Source organism: Balaenoptera physalus, assembly GCF_965194825.1.
Source record: "Balaenoptera physalus genome assembly, chromosome: 11".
NCBI lineage: Eukaryota > Metazoa > Chordata > Mammalia > Artiodactyla > Balaenopteridae > Balaenoptera > Balaenoptera physalus.
In genome coordinates this window covers 6,879,249-6,903,155 of record NC_138896.1, presented here as the reverse complement: position 1 = coordinate 6,903,155, position 23,907 = coordinate 6,879,249, and the positions used below count along the sequence as shown (strand labels likewise).

General features: G+C 34.8%; 1 long non-coding RNA gene across 1 annotated transcript in view; it reads right to left on the bottom strand.

Annotated features, from left to right (window-relative positions):
- Positions 1-23,609, bottom strand: part of LOC309637984 — a 75,032-nt gene extending 51,423 nt beyond the window's left edge. The window contains exons 1-2 of the long non-coding RNA XR_014250917.1: positions 21,354-23,609; positions 12,290-12,395 (exon numbers count right to left, since the gene is read on the bottom strand). This is a non-coding gene — a long non-coding RNA (uncharacterized lncRNA). The remainder of the gene's footprint in view (positions 1-12,289; positions 12,396-21,353) is intronic.
- Between the last annotated feature and the right edge of the window lie 298 nt (positions 23,610-23,907).

Here is a 23,907-nt window from a genome sequence, read left to right as displayed (position 1 = left end):
AAAACAAGCCTGGATGTTATCAAAACAACTGAAATCACAGAAAGTATGTTTTCTGACATCAATGAAATTAAACTAAAATCAATAACAAAAAGATACCTAGCAAATCTCAAATATTTAGGAATTAAACAGCACAATTCTCAATAATTCACAAAGACAAAATCACAAAGTAATTAGAACCATTTTTAATTAAATGGCATGGAAAATACAACATATCAAACTTTATAGGATGCAGTTAAACACGTTTAGAAGAAAATTCATAGGTTGACACTCTTTTAACAGAAAAGAAGAAAAGCTAAAAATCCATGGCATAAGGGTCATCTTAAGTAGCTAGAAAAAGAAGAGCAAAGTAAATCCTAAGTAATGTATGTAAGAGCAGAATTCAATAAATTTAAAAGAGAACAAGGATAAAACTAACAAAGACAAAAGTGGTGCTTTAAAAAAATCAACAAAAGTGACAAATTCCTAGCAGATTGTTCAAGAAGTAAAAAGAAGAGGGAATGAATTACCAACACCAGGTATGAAAGAGGGATTTTGCACTACAGATCCTTACAGATATTGTAAGTAATTATAATTTATATGTAATTATAAAATAATTGTAAATAATTATAATGTAACAATTATAACTTTTAAATATTAAATAATTATAAAGTAATTTTAGGAACGTAATGAAATCTACACACACACACACACACACACACACACACACACACACACGTATGCATGTACATCACAGAGGGCCTGATACTTTCACTGGTGAAGTCTATCGAACATTAAATGAGTACCGATCTTAAACTATCTCAAACAACTGAAAAATATCGATTATTTCTCAACTGCTTTTGTGAAAAAGAAATTAATTACCAAAACTTGAAAAAGACATTACAAGGAAAGAAAATTATAGGCCAATAACCCTCAGGAATTTAGCCCTGAATGAAATATTAGCAAATAGAATCCATTTATGATGATACATCATGACCAAGTAGAATTTACTTCAGAAACACTGGATTGACTGAACATTCAAAATTAATCAGTATAATTCACATTATCAGAATAAAGAATCATATGATTATTTCAATAAATATATTAAAAATTTGACAAAAGTCAATTCCCAATCATGTTAAAAACTCTCTGTAAAGTAGGAATAAGAGGGAGTTTCCTAAATTTGATAAAAAGCATATGTAAAAAACCTCCAGGTAACCTTTCACTCAGTAGTGAATTATTGCACAAATTTCCTGTAAGCTTGGGAATGAGGAAAAAAATGAACACTTTCACCGTTTTTATTCAACATTTAACTAAGTATGCTAACCACTGTAATAACTAAATAAATAAGCTGAAGACACAAAGATGACAGAGGAAGAAATAGAAACTCTACTTGCAGACGGCATGATTGTTTATGCAGAAAATTCTAAGGAATTTATAGAATAGCTTTAAAAACTAATTAATAAATTTAGTATATTCACAGGGTATAAGGTTAATAAGTAAAAATACATTATACTGATACATACTAGCAGCAAATATTTAGAAAATAAAAATTTTAAAAATATATTTACAATAGGTCAATTTCATATAATACTTCGGAATAATGATAACAAAGCATATGCAAGTTCTCTCAATGGGAGCTATAAAATATTGCAAAGAAAAAATGTAAGAAACAAATGGAGAGAAGTATGATGTTCATGGACTAGAAATATTATTAACATGCCAATTTTATTGTACTTGATCTATAAATTCAATGAAATCCTCATCATAACTTTTTTGTTACCTTCAGAAGAGTTTTTTGGTAGAAACTGATGAATTAATTTTAAAATAGATATGGAAATGCAAAAGACCTGGAATAGCCAGAGAATCTAGAAAATGAAGAATAAAATTAGAAGAACTACACTATCTGACTTTTAAGATTTATTATAAAGCTGCTTGAGAGATGGTCAACTGTGGATATATCTTGTTCTTCTACACCATTTAGAATTCTGAACCATCAATCACTACATATTATTCCAGAGGTATATAAAAATGAGTGCCAGATAGTCACACTTAGGAGAATCTACTGAATATGAAGAGAAAAAAATTAAATAGCACACACATAAGGCGTTCATAGAAGAAATTAAATAGGATGTAGGGTTCGGAAGGGGTTGGTCAAGGTTTTTTCAAAATTATTCTACAAAATACTGCACCTATAAGATATAGTTTTTAAAAACTGCTCTGTGCTCAATTAAATTAGACAAATTTTGCATGGATTATCCGTCTCCTCATAGTCACCCCAGGCAGAGTTGCAACAAAGAAAAACTGACTAAACCTATGGAGAAAACCTGAAGTAAATAAACCTGCTTATTTTATCGAGATTCAGTTGTTTATCAAGCTCTTTGTTGTTATTATTTAGTTAATCATGGAATCCTTTTTCCTGGGAACAATATTAATGTGTTAAATGCAGCACACTCTGGGAAGGGCTGGATTATTCTAGTAAAAGAACTCTGCGGAACTGCGAGTTTGTGGGAATGGATGATTATGCAGGAAGGAGGCAAAAGGAAAAAAAAACTTATCATCTTTGGCAAGTTTCTTTCACCTGACTTAACAGGAGTTTCTGTTTTCACATCTATTTGCCCAGATGAGTATTTTAACAATAAGCCTGTGAATAGCTCAGTAGCATGGGTAATGCAGCATACTTCTTAAACTTACCCAGAAGTTGGGAACCCATCTCACCTTTCCCAACAAATCACAAGTGAATAAGAAGAAACCGAGGTTTCTGAAGATGATACAAATTCAAACTTGTGAATTCTTAACCATCAGTGCAAGCCTGGGGTTAACTGGAATCTAGGCTTAAGAGTACTTTGAAAAATCATGTTAAGTATTATATTTTTAAAAATAATAGTATTTGAATATCAATTATAGAAGTAAACCCTCATAAAAATATTCCTGACCAGAAGTGATTTGAGGAGATAGATGTTGGAGTACCTATATCGGTGAGTCATAACCATTGGGAAAGTGGGAGTATGTGTCCTACTGGATACATACTTAGAAAAGAAGAAAAAGGTAAGAATTCTATGTATTTAAAAGAGAGCAGGCAGGGCTTAAAGTATTGAGAAACATTTCTATCAAACCAGAATTGTTCTGGGAATTGCACAAATTTCTCCGATATTGATGAGATAAACCTCCACCAGGCACCTTACATATTCCTATTGCTTTTCCATTTCCAGGTCCCCATGGGTCCCCTGGACATTTAGAATTAGACTCACCAGAATTATTATTCCCAACGTGGGCTGTGATCACAGCAGCACCCTATTAGACACAGGAACTTCAGGGACAACAGAGGTCATCATTACGTAGCTCCGAAGCAAAGAGCCTTTGTTCCACTGGTTGGGGGTTTAACATTCTCTGGCTGTGCTTAATTACTGGATGGCCTTTACGCATTAGAAGAAAGGTCATTTTGGTCAAACATTTAAATAAACCATCTCTCCTACACTCACAGAGCACCTATGACTCAGAGTTTTATAAGAATCAACTGATGGTAAAATAGAGGACAGTCAGCACCTGTGAGATCCTGAGCAATCTTGCTTTCTAGAGTTCAATTTTGCCGCGTGTATTGTGAGAGAATTGGAGTAATTGGACTCCGGGATCCCTCCCAAACTCTAAAGCAAGCAAGCAAACAAACAAATGAGCAAAAACCACTATAACTTTATTGAAGTCAGGGATCTAAGTGGGAGAAGGAATACATTCCTCCACTGAGCAAGTGGACCTCTCCAGGAGGTACCCTGCCCCTTCCTACTGGGACAGCTCTAGCTTCATTGTAACAGTCTAAATACTGAAACACAAATCTCACTCAACCTAGCATTTTAAATGTTCTAATTCATTATGGCCACTTAAGGAACACTGTATATTCTCTTTTCTTCACTTGAATACTAAAAATAGTAACATAAAGAGCAACTGTTTTGTAAGGAGCTGAATTTATTGAGGGAAGAGGAAAAAAAGATGAAAAGGAGAAGTCTTTTATTTCTCTCAAATAATCTGTGTGGCACATAAATAGATGTCACATAGCTACTAGAAGTATTTTTTCTAAAATGTGGGGAAAACTGTCTGACTTTCTAAAAGGTAGGTAAAACTCCTTGCAAAAAGCTAGTCTTCATTACACAGAAGAAAAATATTTGATCAAAGTTTGCATCCTGAGGTACAGTACAAACTATATAGGTCATAACTTAATTTCATGCTGACTGTCCCAGATAAAGGCTGTAAGAGGGAAGGTTAGCTCATATGTTTTGCTTTCAGATTCTCTCAGTTAAGTCTAGATCCCCCTTTTTCCATCTGATGACATCCCAGCATGCACTCTGCCAATGACATCACATAAACCAACAGGAGACTAAGGCACCCCAGCATGAGACAAATAAACAGCATTCTGTCAAACTTCCAAAGGTGATGTACTATAATACATTGAAAAAGCAAGCAAACTTGAAAGACAATTGGAAAGTTAAGTTGATCATCAGTGGTGTGGGGCAGGCACAAACTATTTTGTGAAATGAGTGCTTTGAATTAGGATAAATATGAAAGCTTAAGGCTGATTAATAGCTACTGTATTCAAAGACTTCTGAGATATATTTCTTAGAACTGTGGACCAGAGTAGAATTGCAAGCAGGTTAATTAACAGTAATGTTTTTGTTTCCATTGCACGGAACCAAACAGAATAAGCAAGTTCTACATGAATAAATATTATTTCCCACGGAAATTGTGTTGCAAGATCTTAGTCATAGATGCTTTTATTGGCCTGTGCCCAGATGTCTGCCATCACAAAGTCAGAAGAAGAAAACCACTATGTGGTAACAAACAAGGAAATCGACCTATAATGGAAGTTAGAGGGTTTTCCTTCCCTAAATGCTGCTCCAGTCTTAGAAAGTTCTTAACGTTATTTTGGAGTGGCAGGGTTCTGACACGGGTTTTTGTTTTTTTTTTTTTTTTCAGATAACTAAGCCAAGGTACTGTTTTTGGAAACTTTATTTTCTCCATGTCATTTCTCATCATTAACCCTACTGAAGGATGTGGTGCCTGAAGAAATACAGATTATCCAGCTTTCAGATGACAAGGTTAGAAATGGGATTCAGTTGGCACCTGGAAGAATTTCTTTCTTATTTTTTTTCTTTCCATCACTCATTTCCTTTCAGACCCTGCTATGGTCACAGTAGAGGATTTCCCATAAGCAGGACCAGAGAGTATGACGTAAAGGACTGTCAGTATTGCTCTTTCTCTTTCAAGCATGGTCACCATTAATGTAAATACAATAAAAAGAATGGAAAAAAAACTGTTACAGATTCAAAACAATGCATCCCTTCTGAATCCATGTCTGAGTGCTCTGAATATGGATATACTCAGATTGTCTTTTCACTCATTTGTTCTTTCCTTCTGTTATTCATTCATTGCTTCACATTTGGTGACTCAATAATCATTTATCTCTTGCTTTTTTTTTTTTTAAGATAAACACAATGCTACGGCCTAAGGAGAAATACAGATTTTCTCTTGTCATCAAAGATTGTGCTGCTTTTCCTGAATGGTGCTTCCAAAACACATGGAATTGGTTAGCTTTATAATGAATGTGTTGAAACATAATGGAACAATACTCTGAATGTTGGAAAATCAGGCTCTCAAATGATTTTCTATGCATTTCATAAGTAATTTTAAGCCTATGGTCAAGTACTACTTGACCTATGCTAATGCCTTGATTTCCCCAACAGCAAAATGAAATCAGTAATACACAGCATTTGCTTACTTTGTGGGAATATTTGGGATCTTATGAGAAAGATGATTTTTGCTATTTTGAAGAATTATAAAGTATCCTGACAAATTGTTTTATCACATTTATCGGATGAGAAAATATAAAAGCAAAGAAATTTCAAGTAAATCCTTTATACTTAAGACATTTTAATTGGAACAGTAAGTGCATGTGTAAGAATGACTATGTATCTATTATATAAAGTTGTTTTATATGAAGGAGCTGTACTCCATAGCACTGAACCAGGTATTAAATATTACAGCCTGCAATGGTTAAAAAAAAACTAAATTAAAACACTACCATATTTTGTTGTTGTTATTTACCTTTCCCTTTTTTTTTTAACTTCTTTATTGGAGGATAATTGCTTTACAATGGTGTGTCAGTTTCTGCTTTATAACAAAGTGAATCAGCTATACATATACATATATCCCCCTATCTCCTCCCTCTTGCGTCTCCCTCCCACCCTCCCTATCCCACCCCTCTAGGTGGTCACAAAGCACCAAGCTGATCTCCCTGTGCTATGCGGCTGCTTCCCACTAGCTATTTATTTTACATTTGGTAGTGTATATATGTCCATGCCACTCTCTCACTTCATCCCAGCTTACCCTTCCCCCTCCCCGTATCCTCAAGTCCATTCTCTACATCTGCATCTTTATTCCTGTCCTGCTCCTAGGTTCTTCAGAACCATTTTTTTTTTTTTTTTTAGATTCCATATGTATGTGTTAGCATACGGTATTTGTTTTTCTCCTTCTGACTTACTTCACTCTGTATGACAGACTCTAGGTCCATCCACCTCACTACAAATCACTCAATTTCATACTTTTTTATGGCTGAGTAATATTCCACTGTATATATGTGCCACATCTTCTTTATCCATTCATATGGACATAAAGACACTTAGGTTGCTTCCATGTACTGGCTATTGTAAATAGAGCTGCAATAAACATTGTGGTACATGACTCTTTTTGAATTATGGTTTTCTCAGGGTATATGCCCAGTAGGGGGATTGCTGGGTCATATGGCAGTTCTATTTTTAGTTTTTTAAGGAATCTCCATACTGTTCTCCATAGTGGCTGTATCAATTTACATTCCCACCAACAGTGCAAGAGAGTTCCCTTTTCTCCACACCCTCTCCAGTGTTTATTGTTTGTAGATTTTTTTGATGATGGCCATTCTGACTGGTATGAGGTAACACCTCATTGAGGTTTTGATTTGCATTTCTCTAATATGAGTGATGTTGAGCAGCCTTTCATGTGTTTCTTGGCAATCTGTAGATGTTCTTTGGAGAAATGTCTATTTAGGTCTTCTGCCCAGTTTTGGATTCAGTTGTTTTTTGATATTGAGCTGCATGACCTGCTTGTAAATTTTGGAGATTAATCCTTTGTCAGTTGCTTCATTTGCAAATATTTTCTCCCATTCTGAGAGTTGTCTTTTTTTGTTTTTTGCTGTGCAAAAGCTTTTAAGTTTCATTAGGCCCCATTTGTTTATTTTTGTATTTCCATTTCTCTAGGAGATGGGGCAAAAAGGATCTTGCAGAGATTTATGTCATAGAGTGTTCTGCCTGTGTTTTCCTCTAAGAGTTTTATAGTGTCTGGCCTTACATTTAGGTCTTTAATCCATTTTGAGTTTATTTTTGTGTATGGTGTCAGGGAGTGTTCTAATTTCATTTTTTTACATGTAGCTGTCCAGTTTTCCCAGCACCATTTACTGAAGAGGCTGTCTTTTCTCCACTGTATATTCTTGCCTCCTTTACCAAAAATAAGGTGATCATAGGTGCGTGGGTTTATCTCTGGGTTTTCTATCCTGTTCCATTGATCTAAACTTCTGTTTTTGTGCCAGTACCATACAGTCTTGATTACTGTAGCTTTGTAGTATAGTCTGAAGTCTGGGAGCCTAATTCCTCCAGCTCCGTTTTTCTTTCTCAAGATTGCTTTGGCTATTCAGGGTCTTTTGTGTTTCCATACAAATTGTGAAATTTTTTGTTCTGGTTCTGTGAAAAATGCCATTGGTAGTTTCATAGGGATTGCACTGAATCTGTAGATTGCTTTGGGTTGTATAGTCATTTTCACAATGTTGATTCTTCCAATCCAAGGACATGGTATATCTCTCCATCTGTTGGTATCATCTTTAATTTCTTTCATCGTGTCTTATAGTTTTCTGCATACAGGTCTTTTGTCTCCTTAGGTAGGTTTATTCCTAGGTATTTTATTCTTTTTGTTGCAGTGGTAAATGGGAGTGTTTCCTTAATTTCTCTTTCAGATTTTTCATATTTAGTGCATAGGAATGCAAGAGATTTCTGTACATTAGTTTTGTATCCTGCTACTCTACCAAATTCATTGATTAGCTCTGTAGTCTTCTGGTAGCATCTTTAGGATTCTCTATGTATAGTATCAAGTCGTCTGCAAACTGTGACAGCTTTACTTCTTTTCCAATTTGGATTCCTTTTATTTCTTTTTCTTCTCTGATTGCTGTGGCTAAAACTTCCAAAACTATGTTGAATAATAGTGGTGGGAGTGGACAACCTTGTCTTGTTCCTGATCTTAGAGGAAATGGTTTCAGTTTTTCACCATTGAGAATGATGTTGGCTGTGGGTTTGTCAAATATGGCCTTTATTATGTTGAGGTAAGTTCCCTCTATGCCTACTTTCTGGAGGTTTTTTTTTATCATAAATGGGTGTCGAATTTTGTCAAAAGCTTTTTCTGCATCTATTGAGATGATCATATGGTTTTTCTCCTTCAATTTGTTAATATGGTTTATCACATTGATTGGTTTGTGTATATTGAAGAATCCTTGCATTCCTGGGATAAACCCCACTTGATCATGGTGTAAGATCCTTTTAATGTGCTGTTGGATTCTGTTTGCTAGTATTTTGTCGAGGATTTTTGCATCTATGTTCATCAGTGATATTGGCCTGTAGTTTTCTTTCTTTGTGACATCTTTGTCTGGTTTTGGAACACTACCAAATTTTAAATTATTAAATAATAAACGAAGTATAGCAGTTTAAAGGTAGACATTCTTTTCACGTTTATATGGATTTCTGTTTCTTCTTAGGTCAACAACCTGGAAAAAACAAGAGTAATCTAGAATATTTATGTCATGTCACCTTGAAATTGATGTTTGAAAGTATATTAGCCTTTTTTAGTGTAAGGGAAAACAACATGATTATTTAACTTTCCAAATATCATAATGCAGAATTGAATGTGATTTAAAGATTCTGAATGAGTCTCTTGAAATCCACATACATTAAGTGATCAGAGTGGTAATTTGATGAGATTGTAGGCCATTTACATTACCATGAAAGTCCTGGATTATTTCTTTTATGATTATTTAAATGCCTGGTGCCTACATACATAGCCAAGCTCTTCTCTGTATACTACTATTTTGAAATAAGAAACCATATGCTAAGGCAAAATTTTGAACAAAGAATAAAACAAATTGCTTAGTATAGTTGTCACTAGTTTCCTCTTATATAAATAGAATATCTAAATCATAATATTTTAAGCTAAAACAGCAGTTTTGAAAGTTCAAATTCTCTTGATCTATAAAAGTAATTTATGACTGCACAGTAGGCAAAACAAAGGTTACCAATCCATGGCCCAAATTATTAAGTAGAAAAGACCAAGGTGGGCATAATTATTTTTACTTTTCTGACAGATTCAATTTTTCACATGCTAATGCTTAACTACATGATGGGAAGGGTTAGGAGAAGGAGATTGTCACTGAAATCGAGATGCACTCGTAGAAAATGCTTGGTGGGATGCAGGAATGTGTTTTGATCTTTTACATACAGCTCTCCATATAGAAAATCCAATATGTAGTGTAGATATGGGGAAAAAAATAACCCTTTCTGCTTGTTTTTACTTATAATGATTTTTGGTCATGTGGCTGAAGCTTGAACATCTGTTTAAAAAAACAACAAAGTCATTCCCAAAAAGTAGTTTTCAACTATGAACAGCTTATAGTTTGCAGGTTACTTCTACCCTATGGCTTTTAGTTCCAGAATCCATAAAAGGAAGAGGCTGCATTATATAATATTTAAGGTATTACCAGATCTAAAATTTTATATTTTATTAGAATGAAGTCTTCATGGATTGATGAAAGATACACATGTGATAAAAGAAGTACAGTAAAATATTAAGTAGATGGTATGTGTACAGCATTTGCTATATTTTTAAAAATTTTCATGATAAAATGCTGAAAAATGTAACTTAATATTCTGTAATTGTATACTGATATATAAAAATGAATGCATGCCATCACATAATTTAGTATTTACATTGATAACTGAAGTATAATTGAATTTTTTCAGCTCCATTTTATAAATGTAACTGAGAAGGGAAAGGACTTATCTAAGGTCACATAACTAGTTAGTGGGAGAATTTTTTTAACAGCCCCTGTTGGTGGAATTAAAGTTCAAATTAAGCATTAACATATATCCCCTTCGTGAGGCAGGCATAGCTATGTTGAGCACTTATTAAATGTGCACAGCAGCACACTATGGACACCACAGAGTTTCATGGGACTTTATAGTTTCACATACATTGCCTCATTCAATTAATTAAAAAAAAAAAACAACTGTAAGATAGGTCATCAGGAAGTATTACCTGCATTATAGCAATGAGGCCTCTCAAGCCAGAGCAATATCATGACTAGCTCAGGATAACAGAATCAGTAAAGATAAAAACAGATATGGGTCCAGAATCCTGACTGTCTATGTCCTACTGGAAACATGAAGACTATGAAAGAAGATATGGACTTTACTTAGAAACAACTAAAAGTCAAATTGGTGAGATGTGATATGTTTTATGAAGCAACCAGAAAATAAATAAAAACCATTAGCAAATGTTACTGGTTGTGTAAAACCAGACCCATAGGAACTTATTTACTAAAGACATTCAAATTAAGAGAAAAGGGTGCTTAGAAGACTGTTACTCTCAAAGGACAGAACCTAGAATTTCAGACATTGGTATCAGTTCTGAAAATTTTGAAAATAAAGTTCTAGGCTTTACTGGTATTTCTCCAATTCTCCAGCAAAGTTGATAATATAGTAATGATCACTTTAGTTTTCTAAAAAGTGAATCTTGAGATAGTTCACTTATAAACTTGACTAATCTCTTTATTTATATTTAAGATAATACAATAAATGTTCATATTGGTCCATCCTGAAAAGGTTTGCTGTACATCACCACGACCTCAATCTGGTCAACCTATTCTTGAAAGGAAGGACTCCATGACTGTATCTTTATCAGCATATTACGACTATTTAGGAATCTGCAGTGACTTTGAACAATGCAAAGCTGTAACAACAGAAGGACTCCATGACTGTATCTTTATCAGCATATTATGACTATTATGACTATTTAGGAATCTGCAGTGACTTTGAACAATGCAAAGCTGTAACAACAGAATACAGAAAAAAAAATGAAGAAAACTTTTTCAAACACAGCTACAAAATGTTGTTTTTGGAAATGTTGGATTAAGAAAATTAAATTAGGTGGTTTGAATATACTCTCTTGTGTTGATATAACCTCAAATTGTCCAAACGAAATTTAAATAAACTATATATATTTTCCATTGTGCATGTTCATGGAGAAGAGGAAAAATAAAAATAATAAATTGAGTTTGGCAGAATAAATTATAAGGTTGATTTAAATTGGTTTATTAACTAAGATGTTATTATTATATTATTATTGAATATTTTTTTAAAAAATAAAGGTGAGGGCTTCCCTGGTGGCGCAGTGGTTGAGAATCTGCCTGCCAATGCAGGGGACACGGGTTCGAGCCCTGGTCTGGAAAGATCCCACATGCCACGGAGCAACTGGGCCCGTGAGCCACAACTACTGAGCCTGCGCGTCTGGAGCCTGTGCTCCACAACAAGAGAGGCCGCGATAGTGAGAGGCCCGTGCACCGCGATGAAGAGTGGACCCCGCTTGCCACAACTGGAGAAAGCCCTTGCACAGAAATGAAGACCCAACACAGCCATAAATAAAAATAAATTAAAAATAAATTAAAAAAATAAAAAGGTGATTTACATTTTCTTTGGTGCCTGCATGCAGATTTCATTCTGACAGTCAGCTATCTATCTACCTATTTGCCATTGGTCAAAACAGCAGAATGTGGGATTATATCTCTACAAATATGGTATAAAATCTGTATAATAAGGCAGTCACAAATGCATAAAATAAGAATTCTAATGTAATTATAGATCATTATCACATAATCTTTAATATGAACATATAATTTAGAATATGACACAATAAAAACTCCTTCAAAATTGAAGGACACATTCAGGTTCTAAAGATAATGACATTCCACATTTAAGGGGCAGCGACCCGACCCTGCATAAAATTGTTAGACATTTTCCTTTTCTCCTATTCTCTTCTCTAATCCATGGCAGAAGGTAGAATGTTGGCACCTTAAAAATCTTAGGTAAAGGCATTAGTTTCCTCATTCCCAATCACTTTAATTGAATGTGTAGTGTGTATATAGAACTGTAATTCTGTCCAGAGGTTGCTTGTCAAGCCATGTTTTTATTGTAATTACCTGATTTGTTCAGCTTTAGTCGTATTTACTTTTGAAGGTCATCTGTCCTGCTCAGACACGGTTAGTTGAAGTAGGGAAAAATACGTAACACCCACAGACAGAAAGCCTAAAAGAAAGAAAAAGGGGAACGAGTGCAGTCTTCCCATATGGACAAAAAAACAAGATAAAACTGTCACCTAAAAATTACTGTAAACTAACAGATCACATTATTTTCTTTCACGTCATCACATTTAATATTCACTTTTACCATTTGATACTAACTTGTAACTTTGGGAGGAGAAGGCTTATAGTTCTACTTTGAAGATTTAATTACCTTTATTCTCATTGGATGCCAACAACACTTAGGAGGAAAAGCTGAAAAAACAGACAGCATCTCTCATTTTCCTGGTTTCCCCTTAGAAAACGTAGGTCAATTTTCCATCACATTTCTAAGTGTTGTGAAAACCCTCCCAAATTCATACATCTGGATATTGGTTAAACTTTGGTGGGAAAGAGAAATTTTAACATTATGACTCCAACTCATGCCACAGATCTTCAGGATTATTATAATCATGTGACAGCAATTACAAATACCTATGAGGTGATGGATGTTAAAACTAAAGTTATTGTGGTAATCATTTTGTAACATATATATGTCAAGTCATTATGCTATGCACCTTAAACTTATACAGTGCTATGTGTCAATTATGTCTCAATATAACTGAAAAAAAAAAAAACCAAACCAAACAAACAAAAATTTCAAATACTTTAGTTTCTGATGTGTTGACATAAAATTAATACAGAGCAAACTACTTGATCACATCTTGAAATTTTTCCCAGCAGGGAACCACTTAGCTAGTGGCTTCATGTTGGTATCAATCTCAAAATAATATTAATAGTATGAAGGAGAAGAAAAAGAATAGTAAGACAAAGGGAATTAGTATTACAAAGCAAATTTTAACCAGTATATAAGAACCTGTAGCAGGATCTGATGTGAAGCATCTAAGGCAACTGGACACTTTTTGTACAAGGAAACAAGCAGATACCCTCCAGAATTGTAACCAAAAGGAAAAACAAGGAATTTCAAGACAAAACTAGCACCATGATACTCGTTTTCTATTCCTGCATAACAAATAATCCCCCAACTCAGTAAGTGAAACACCGACAATCATTTTGTTATATATTTTATACATAGTTTGGGGAGCTGATTAGGCTCAGTGAGGGGTTTCTGGTTCTTGCACCCATTTGCAGTCTGACAATGACTGGGCCTAGAGCTATTTCAAGAGAAGCTATCTCACTCACCAGTCTGGGACCTCAACTGGGGCTGTCAGGGAGAACAGCTACAGATGGCATCTGTGTATGACCTGGGCTTCCGAGCGTGGTTTCTGGGTTCTAAGAGCAAGCATCTAAGAGAATCAGACAGAAGCTGTATTGTCCTTTATGACCTAGTCTCAGAAATCACATAGCATCAGAGAGGGTCACTTCTACTACAGTCACATTCTTATCCTTACAGGGGAAGAAACAAGGCCCCGACTTCTCTGTGGGAGGAGTGTCAACGTCACGCTGTAAGAAGAGCACGGAGGGGGTGTGTGTGAGTGGGGGAGATCAGTTGCAGCCATCTTGGATAACACAAACCCCGTCATTCTCTGAAGGCTGATCAGGATTGCAGCTTAAAGTAACTTTCTGTCAGATAATCCAAATGAGCACTGACTGAAGGCTACAGGTGGCATGTTAATAGCTGAGTAAATGACTATAATATTCAACAAGTTCTTGGGAAAATAAATAAATAGATAAATAAGTAAATATATATATAATATACATGTATACATATAAATTCTATTTTTAGCCCATCTAAGGACTTTGTAGTTCTATTTTTTCCTCCTAATTCTAACAGATTTTGGCTTGCTCATTTTGATGCTACATTATCGGATACATATAAGTTCATGGTATTTCTATCTGCTTGGTATTTTCTTCCTTCATCCCAATTCATTCATTTCACCTTAAAGTCCTTTAGTGTGATATTAATAACTGCTACGGTAGCTTACCTTTTAGTAGAATTTGCCTGTTATGACTACTTCTATTTCTTTAATTTCAAATATTTTATGTAGTTCTGCTTTAGGTGTGTCTCTTTCAAGAGTATAGAGCTGGATTTGTTGTTGTAAGTACTTTTTAACAGCTCAGCAAATATTCATTCTTTTAAATACTGAGTTTGGCTCCTTTTGATTTATTGTGATTACGGTGTATTTGAACTTACAATTACTGTATTTTTCTTTTTTGGTAAGTTTTTTACTGATTCCTTTTTCCTACCCTGGTTCAGAACCTAGAGATTACATTTCTATTGTTTAATTGTTAGTGTTAAATGTTTGACATACACTTATATGTAAAAATTTTTACATAAAATCTAAAATTATTTTGCCCGTCCATTCTCTTTATTATGCTTGAATTTTCATTTAGCTCATTCCCATTTACTAGTATTAATCAAAATTTTAATCAGTTTTGTCTTTTTAACTCCAATGTTTACATTAAAATGTTAATAATTCTCAATTTATTAAAATGTTGTCAATTTCTGATTTCACTGTTTTTGTCTAGAGTTCCATACTTATTCCTAATTGTTACTAAAGAACATCTGTAGCAATTCTTCCACTGGTAAAATCTCTTAGTCCTACTATATCTGAAATATCTCTATTTTATACTCAAAGTATATAGTTTGAGTATATATTTCTAGATTGATATTTATATTTCCCTTAGCAATCTAAGATATTATTCCATTACCTTGTGGCACCCATTTTTGCTTCTCAAGTGTCTTCCAAATGACCCATTATTACCTTTGAATATAATCTTTCTTTCTTCTCTAATAATTTTAAATATTTTTCCTCAACGTTATATTAACACCAAATGTGTGGAGATGGATTTATTTTTATTCAAACTATTTGATACTCAAAATGCTCTTACCATTTGAGGATTCATATCCTTCATCAATTCTGGAAAAATTCCACTAATTTCTCCATAAACATTGATAGTCTGATGTTTTCCCATACTCTCTTCTTCTAAGATCCTATTTGATAACATAAAAGTTAAGATCACAGGCTCGGATTATGATAACTATGTTCAGTTCTTCCATTTTTTGCCTGTATATCTTCTACAAGAATAAAGTTTCTAGGTTATTGGCATGTCCCATCAAAAACTCTTTTGAATAGACATATCCTATGGAATAGAACCCAACTCCTGATTTAGCATCCATGAACCTGAATAGAATATGGCCCAACTAAAACTCTTAAACCTAACTTTCCACTAACGTAATATTCAGGATTTCAGCTCAAACCAAGCTGACCTACTCACTGCCTTCTGAATTTACCATAGGATATTCCATTGCCACAAAGTTTTAAAAGTTGTTTCCCCCTCATAGAAATATTCTACTTATAGGAATCTTACCATTCTCTGCTGCCTTTTTCCATGAAGAAAATCCAAGTAGAAGTAATTTTTGCCTACTCTGAATTCTTTTAAGTCTTGTGTGTTGTTAAAGAATGAAGATAATGTGTAGTGTTGAAGTTCACAAATTGTAGGTCAAGATTGCTTAAATTTGAACACCAGCTCTTCCATTTATGAGATGTATTACCTTTAAAAAGTTATCTAACTTGTGTGTGTCTCCCTTTCCAAACCTGTAAAGTGGGATTAAGAAAAGTTTCTACTTCATAGGGTTACTGTGAGAGTTAACAAGTTAATACAAGTAAAAGTCTCTTAGAACAGTTTTTAACATGTAGTATATACTATTTAGCAGTGGTATATTTTCTGATATTTGTCACTGCACTGCAAATTCTTTTCTGCCACATTTAGGGTTGAATATTTCTCCTCACTTCTGAGGATTATTTCTAAGCAGAGGGAACTCAACTGGTTGTAAATCCTGGCCTCTTTGCTTTCTTTTACTCACATTGTGGAAGGGAATGTGGACTGACTCCAAGCTTTTCCTCTTTGGACTCAGGTTGCCACAGAGAACAAAATTTTTGTTTTGCTTTCCTTGAGCAGTTCCTGCCCCTACAGAGGGGTGGGAATAGATGGGGAGGCCAGCCCTGGTCAGTTAGCATAACTGGGTGGAGACAGCCATCAGACAAATGGACGCACATCTGGTCCATTTGGCTTTCACACTTTATGTTTACCAAGTTAACTTTTATCAGTAATAAAATTATTTTTCATGTGCCATGATTTGTTTTACTTCTCAAAGCATTCAGAACTCAGGAAGTGATGGGAGTCTCCCCTTCCGAGACTCTACCACCTTAGTACCTTAATGACAGTAGATAACTAAATAAATATTTGCTAGAGCCAATGATAACTGGCTCTACACTAGATGAGAAACATTGGATATACTTATATAAAGTTAATATAAATTTGTTCCTGAAAAGATAAATAATACCTTACAGAGCCTATTATTAGAAAATCAAACCTTAAACGGAGAAATCTCCATGAGGTATTGGGCAGCAATTCATAAGACTTCAAAGACAGCTGGATGGCAACATTATCTATTTTTAAAAGCATCTATTCTCTAATAAGATACGATTACTTAATTTGTGCTTTTCACACCATCTAAATCACATCTCTCCAACCCTGGCATTTTTCTCTGAGAGGGAATAACAATGGGATATGAGATGAGATGCCGACTTGGACCAACATTGGTTGAACAGACTGAAATAGGTGCTGAAGTAAAGACACGGTGAGCTAGCACAGAGTAAACTGAAATATGCACCTGAGTCATTGGCAAACTACCTTTAATCATGAGCTACTGTCCAGCCAAGCCTACAACTCATCCCATTCACTTTCCTATGGCAGCGTAAAGAGTACCAACATACTTCAGACATTTACATTTATGTTTCACTGAGCCAAATCTTCATGGGCAAGACTGACAAAACTCTAAGAGTCTTGGGCTAGTGTCTTCTTTTCCTTTTTTCTTTTTTTAAAATATTTCAGATATAATAAATTTAATATAGTCAGTATATTTATTCTTCAACAAATACAGAAGAAAATCATTTGTATACCATATAATGAAATGGGATACTTTTGACTTCTGATATGGCTCTAAGTAACTGAATCAATTAAGGCTCATTCAAAAATACAGAAACCGCTTTATGTCTTGAAAGCAGAGAAAATTGATTGTTGGGATTTACAACGATGATGGGAGAGCTGAGGAGCCCAAGAGGAGATAGTGAGGCAGTGCAGAGATCGACAACAGCAGCAAGAAGCTACTACTCTTAGGTCTGGATGGCATGGAGGTTGGGTCTTGCCAGAACCCAGATGTCAAAGCCTCACATTTAGGAGCTACCATTACAGTGGGGGCTATCCAGAATCAACTGGGACCATGGCGGAGTGGTGGTCTGGTGAGCTGGAGCTCCAGAGGAGACACTGGTCCTATCACAGGGATATCATACACTGGAAGCAAGAAAGGGAGAGACACCTTGGCTTCTGTCCTCTCCCTGCTCACCAGTCTCCCACTAGCACCTATTAGCTAAAAACAGTTGACCCTTGAACAACACAGGTTTGAACGGCTTGGGCCCAATTATTTTTCAATAGTAAATACTGCAATACTACAGGATCCAACATTGGTCGAATCTGTGGATGTGGAACTGTGTATATGGAGGGTGGACTGTAAGTTATATACAGATTTTCGACTGTGGGGAGGGTGGGACCCCTAATCCCAGCATTATTCAAGGGCCAACTGTATATGGGAAGCAAAATATCAAGGGATCTTGGAAATATTTTTCCCAAAGGCAAAGACCAGAGCAAGAGAAAGAGACGATGCATCTGAGATCAAATAGAAAAACGCTCCACACTAGTACTCTTTCAGTATCATTGTGATGTAGATGAAATTTATGACGCTATGAACTTGAGTTCCAGCTATGCTGAAGTTCATGACGTTTTCCAAACTAAGCTGTATCTTGCCACCCTGCCTTGGCTCAAGTTGCTTCCTCACCTGCAATGCTCCTTTCCTCACCATCCACTTGAGGGATAGCTACTCATCTTTTGAGATGTGCCACTCTGAGGCCTTTCCTAACCACCCATTCTTACTCCTGGTAGTTTTAAATTGCACACCCCTTTCTGCCACTACTGTGCTTTCTCTATAGGTCTACCATAGCACTTCATTATTATAGTTAACATGTCTATTCTCTCCTACTACATGGTACGCTCAAGAGAGCAAGGCTTTTATTTTCTTTGTTTCAACGTCCACAGCACCTATCACAGTGCCTGGCCTGTAATTTTGTGCATAATTAGTTAATGAGTAAATGATTAGATGGATGGTGGGTGGGGTTCCAGTAGATCTGAATAAATATTGAATGGCGACCTGCCTTGACAGTTGAATGTCTCCACCATGATTCCAACTCCTCACCCCGTGAAACTGATTTTAACGAAAATAATTAAATAATCGCAAAGAGGACAGAAATCCTTTCCTTCCTCCACAGATTCTTTATTGAACTCTTACTTGACTATAAAAAACTATTTTAGGAGCTAATGAAGGCTTAAAGAATGTACAGTCTAGCTGAATCTTTTGATTGATCTCAAACCAATCTATTTTTTTGCATGGGCCAGCATTAGTACGTATTAAAACAATCTGTATCCAGATTAATATATTTAGCTATATAATTGAGTATGCATTATTTTTTTTCTTAAAACTACTATTCAATAAGCAGATCACAAGTTGGTAGAAAATTTATATATGTGCACTTTACTCTGCCCTAAAACTGAACCCATAAACTGCACTGTTTATTTTCACTGAGTCAACTGAGCTACTTCATACTAATATAGCGTAGTTAATTCAGTATTTTGAAATTCTTTTTTTATTACTTCCCCAATGCAATAATTTTGGATTTCACAAATGAAACCCTAATGTTTGGTAATGAGTGGAACATTCTTTTTTTAAGACAACAAGAGTCTAATTAGATGGGTAAGAGGTCCTACAAGAATTATTGAGTTTGGGACAGTAGTTTTATGTTTGTTTGCTGGTTGAAGGATGGAAGAAATGAGTAAAGTACCAATCTAGAAGGGAAATTTCTATGCAAAATTTTCATTGCTGAGAATTTGCTAGTGAGCTGGATATTATTTTGGAAAGAAAGTCCAAAGCAATATTTTTAATATTTTCTGCCAGTACAAAATTTCTAAATTTTTAAGATAATGAAATTTTTTAAAAGTTAAGTAAAATCAAATAAATATGAATTAAAGATTTGACAGTTTACAAGAACTTCAACTTCTATACTGTATTCTAGTATTCAGGGTAAATTTTAACTGACACATAGCTTCTGCTTTAACATGATGATATTTCCCAGTGGTATTTTTATTTCTAAATTCCCATTTTCTCTATTAAATACTCAAGCCAACGCTATCTGCATCAAATATTGCACTGCCCCTGGAGATTTGTTTGCAGGGCTTTCTACTTTTATCAACTCTCTATTCCAAATAGATCTTACGAATTTCACCCTTAAGTCAAAAGATTTGGCAGAGGAAGACATTTCAGGGTAAAATTTAAATAGTAATGACAAATATTTTGAAATATTCAACAGTTGAAACTTTAGTCTTTTTTTCCCTAAATGTATAATACAAGCAAACACACTTAAAACAACGACAGTAAAAAGCCATTGTACTAAACAGAGACAGTCAACAGCTGGTAGAAAATTGAATTGAACTTTGTCCAGAGACAATAGAAAAAGGAAATTAAAGGCTTCAAATTGCTTATAGCAGGCCAGAGTAAATCCAACTGCTTTTTGAGGTCATTAAAACATCTTGAACGATTTTCCAAAGATTTTTGGTTCAAGAGGCCCAAAAAGATTTTGCCAAGCACTACTTTCCTCTTATTGTATTTCATAATAAATTTAATCCATATGTTTCTGATTCATTTATACTTCAGTCATCAAACAGTTCTTGCGCAAGAGCTATTTGATTTCTAAGAAATCATTTGAGCCTTTTATAGAAGTCTGCTTGTTTTCTTTGAAGTAAGTTTTGCAAAACTGAAAATACTTGATGTTCTGAACTGAGCTTTTACGGTTTTATACAATCATAGAATCTTAGATATTAAATGCAATCTATCCCAACATCCATCCCAAAGTATAATACTTCTTACCAATCTTTGGCAGATAAAATTTTGGTTGCTTCTTTACCATTTTCAGTGATAGGGAACTCATTATTTCAGAAGAAAGCTTATTCCATCAAGACTCATCCTTTCCTCTCTCCTGTCACAATAGCTTGGCACTTACACTATAAGGCTAAGTGTGGTTATGTGTGTGTGTATAATGACTTAGTCCTTTTTCTCAAATGCCTCCTTGTACCTTAATGCTACCTTCTCTTTATTCTGATAATTTGGGAATTTACCTGACGTAGAGAAACTATCTTGAAACACTAGTTTGTCTTGGAAAAGCTTCATTTTCTTTTGTTTAAATATGTAAAAGACCTATAAATTTTGCATAATGTTTCCATTTAATCCATATTACACCCCAATAAGAAAATACCACTGTCCCAATTTTTGAAGGGGGAACCTGAACTTCAGAGAATTGATTAATTTTAATGAGGTCACATGACTGTTTAGTAGCTCTTGTATTCAAACCCAAGACTTGCTGATTCCAAAGGCATGGATCTTTCTTCTGCACAGAACTGAATTTCCATGAAAATTTCCTCACAAGGTCTTTCGAGAATGAGGTATAGCAAAACAGACTGAGCTTTACACACCTCATATTTAACTGCTTCAGAACTGTCTACGTAATAGGTTGTGTCCCATGAAAGCACTATTTTTGTCCGTCAAAAACGTTCAATGTCTACAATTTTTATGACCCAGTTTAACATACAGATATTCTTGATACCATGTTTGCCTTAAGTTTTGTAGTAGAAAATTTCAGGTGGTGCATCCGTAAGCTCAGCAGGCTGACGAAAATGCCTGTATTAAGTGTTTTCTTTAAAAAAGTTAAAGAAATAACAGACCTTTGTTCAACTGTAAATACTTAATTAAACATTTAAAATCCCAAGGGACTGGCTCCAGGAACCACTCTCACAGCCCCCTCTCCACAATATCAAAATCTGGGCAGGCCCAACTCCCTTACATAAAATGACTTCGTACCTTCATCCTGCGGCACGCCAGCGGAATCCCAGTACCTTCATCCTGCGGGACGCCAGAAGCGGAATCCCGCGGGAAGTGAAATCCCGCGGAATCCCGCGGGACCGCGGGAAGCGGAGTCCCGCGGGAAGCGGAGTCCCGCGGGAAGCGGAGTCCCGCGGGAAGCGGAGTCCCGCGGGAAGCGGAGTCCCGCGGGAAGCAGAAGCGAAGAATGGAGGAGGGCTGGCTGCGCCTCAAAGGGTAAGTACTTAACAGATAATCAAACTCAAGTGCAAATTATTAGGTGATAACAAGCTTTGTAATCCTTCCTCCTCTGAATTCAGTTTATTTGTTGTGGACCAAGTATGTGCTAAGCCCAACGCCCCAGTCTGTGAGATACGAGGATAAATAAGTCGCTGTGCCTCTTTCATCAGATTTTTCAGTTTTTTTGATAGAGATTATTCTCTTTCACAAGCCTTCACACCCTGACTTCCTGGCTCTATTTTTTCCTTTCTTTTTTGAAAAAGTAAAAAGTTTAAAAACTTTCTTTAAATTCTCTTAATTCTTGGGTGACCCAGTGGTTTTCTAGTTGAAAATGTGACTTCTCCCAGCTCCTTTAAAAAAGTCTCTATAATTTTCTCATTTCCTGTTTTCATGAGGGCAGTAAAATCTGTCTGGCAGAAAGCATTCTCCTTACAAGTAAGCTCTGAATGCCAATTTCATAGTTAAGTATATATTAAGGCTCAAATTATCTGATTAATCTGCAGAACTTTATGTTGTTTTTAGACAACTAATATCATTTTTCATTCTTATAATGAGGTTTTCAAACAAAATATCTAAATATTAGACTATTTTAAAATAAGCACACTATTATACTACTAGCTGAAATTATTAAAATACTGATGTTTAAAAGTAATTTAATCATGATATTCACTCAGCATTCAGTGCTTACTTTATTAGGAACAGAAGAAAGGTGCAATATAAATTTTGAGTCAATCAAAGAGCCATTTTTAGGGAGAAGAATTGGATAATATGAACGATAATAAGCAACAACAGAATGTATATATAACAAATATACTTGTAGGGGTAGATTTGATTATAGAAATGATCATTTTGATGAAAAACAGGAATGGTTAGAGTTGAAGGAAGAATAGGCTATAGCTTGGCAGAATGCAGAAATAAACATTTTGGTACAATAAATAAAAATTATAGTGTGGGAGTAGATATATTTTCTAGGCAGGGAATATGGACTGAGGTATTGCAAGAGACTGAAATCAAACATGTCCACAGGAATTACAGAATCAAAAACTGTAGTGTAGAAGGTGCTTTAGAGATTACCTCACCCAGACATTATGAATTTACAGAGAATTAAATAAAAGCTCCAGCTTTTCCCAGGTACTTTCCCTTATAGCTGGGACTGGATTCCATGAACCAGAAGTCCAAATTCAACGGTTTTTTTCTTTGTGTGATTTATGTTGGCTTGTTCAGTGTATGCTGGAGGGAACAGAAGCTGAGGGCAAACAGAGGCATTGACAATTTATACTACAACTGTATTGATTAGTGAATTACAAGTATATGATACATTGAATAGATATATGAAATTCTTAAAGTAGAAATCTGCCCATGAATGTAAAAGTAATACATTATCCATTCATAAAAAATGTTTCTATTTAAAAGGAAAATCCAAAGTGAAATTTCACAACTAAACTCACAGTGTAATAAATTTTGAGTTTAACTGGAAATCAAAATGTTTGATTGTGGATCAGACAAGTTTAGTATCCAGGCAAGAAAAAACCTGAAGCTGGGTGGAATAAGTAAAAAGTTTGGCAACGGTTTTGTTATGGATCTTGAGTATTAAATATAGATTGTGTGTATGAGTGTGTATAATATAATCTTAAATCAAAGGCAGTCTTATTTGTGAAACTGTAATTACTGTTCTTTTAATTTATGATAGCAGCGTGCCAAAGCTCATTAAAAAAACATATAGAAGGATCATCATTTGGAAGCTTTGGAAAAGATGCCATAAGAACTTATCACTACTGGTTTTAGACTTGGGGTAGGGAGTTAAAAGTTGGGCAAGTTCTCACAGGATCTTAGAGCTGGTATGGTTTTTTAATCCTTCCATGGATAAAGGAAGATAAAGTTAAGAAACATTACCTACACAAGAAAGTCAGTTAGAGAATCAGTTTTATGTATGAATTGTTAAGATCGCATAGAGTAGCCTCTTCCTTTGTATCTTTCTTTTCTTAAAATTTATATATTATCATTTTTAAATATTTACTTTTTAATATTAAATATGTTGCAAGTTTCTACATAGTCATGACATAAGACTTTTTTGAGGCAATTTATAAATTGTGAAGGAAATTAAAGCATAAAGATTATGGAGATTTATATATCTTTTATTAACATACACTATCGTATTAGTTTTATTTATAGTTCTTTATAGTTGTTATTTATAAACCCTCAAATACAAACTCAGGAATTTAGAATCCAATGAAAAGGGGAAATAAAAAGAGGAATAGGAGGAAAAATTAAAAAAAAAGAAGTTACTTCCCTTTAAAATGATTATATTTTATTG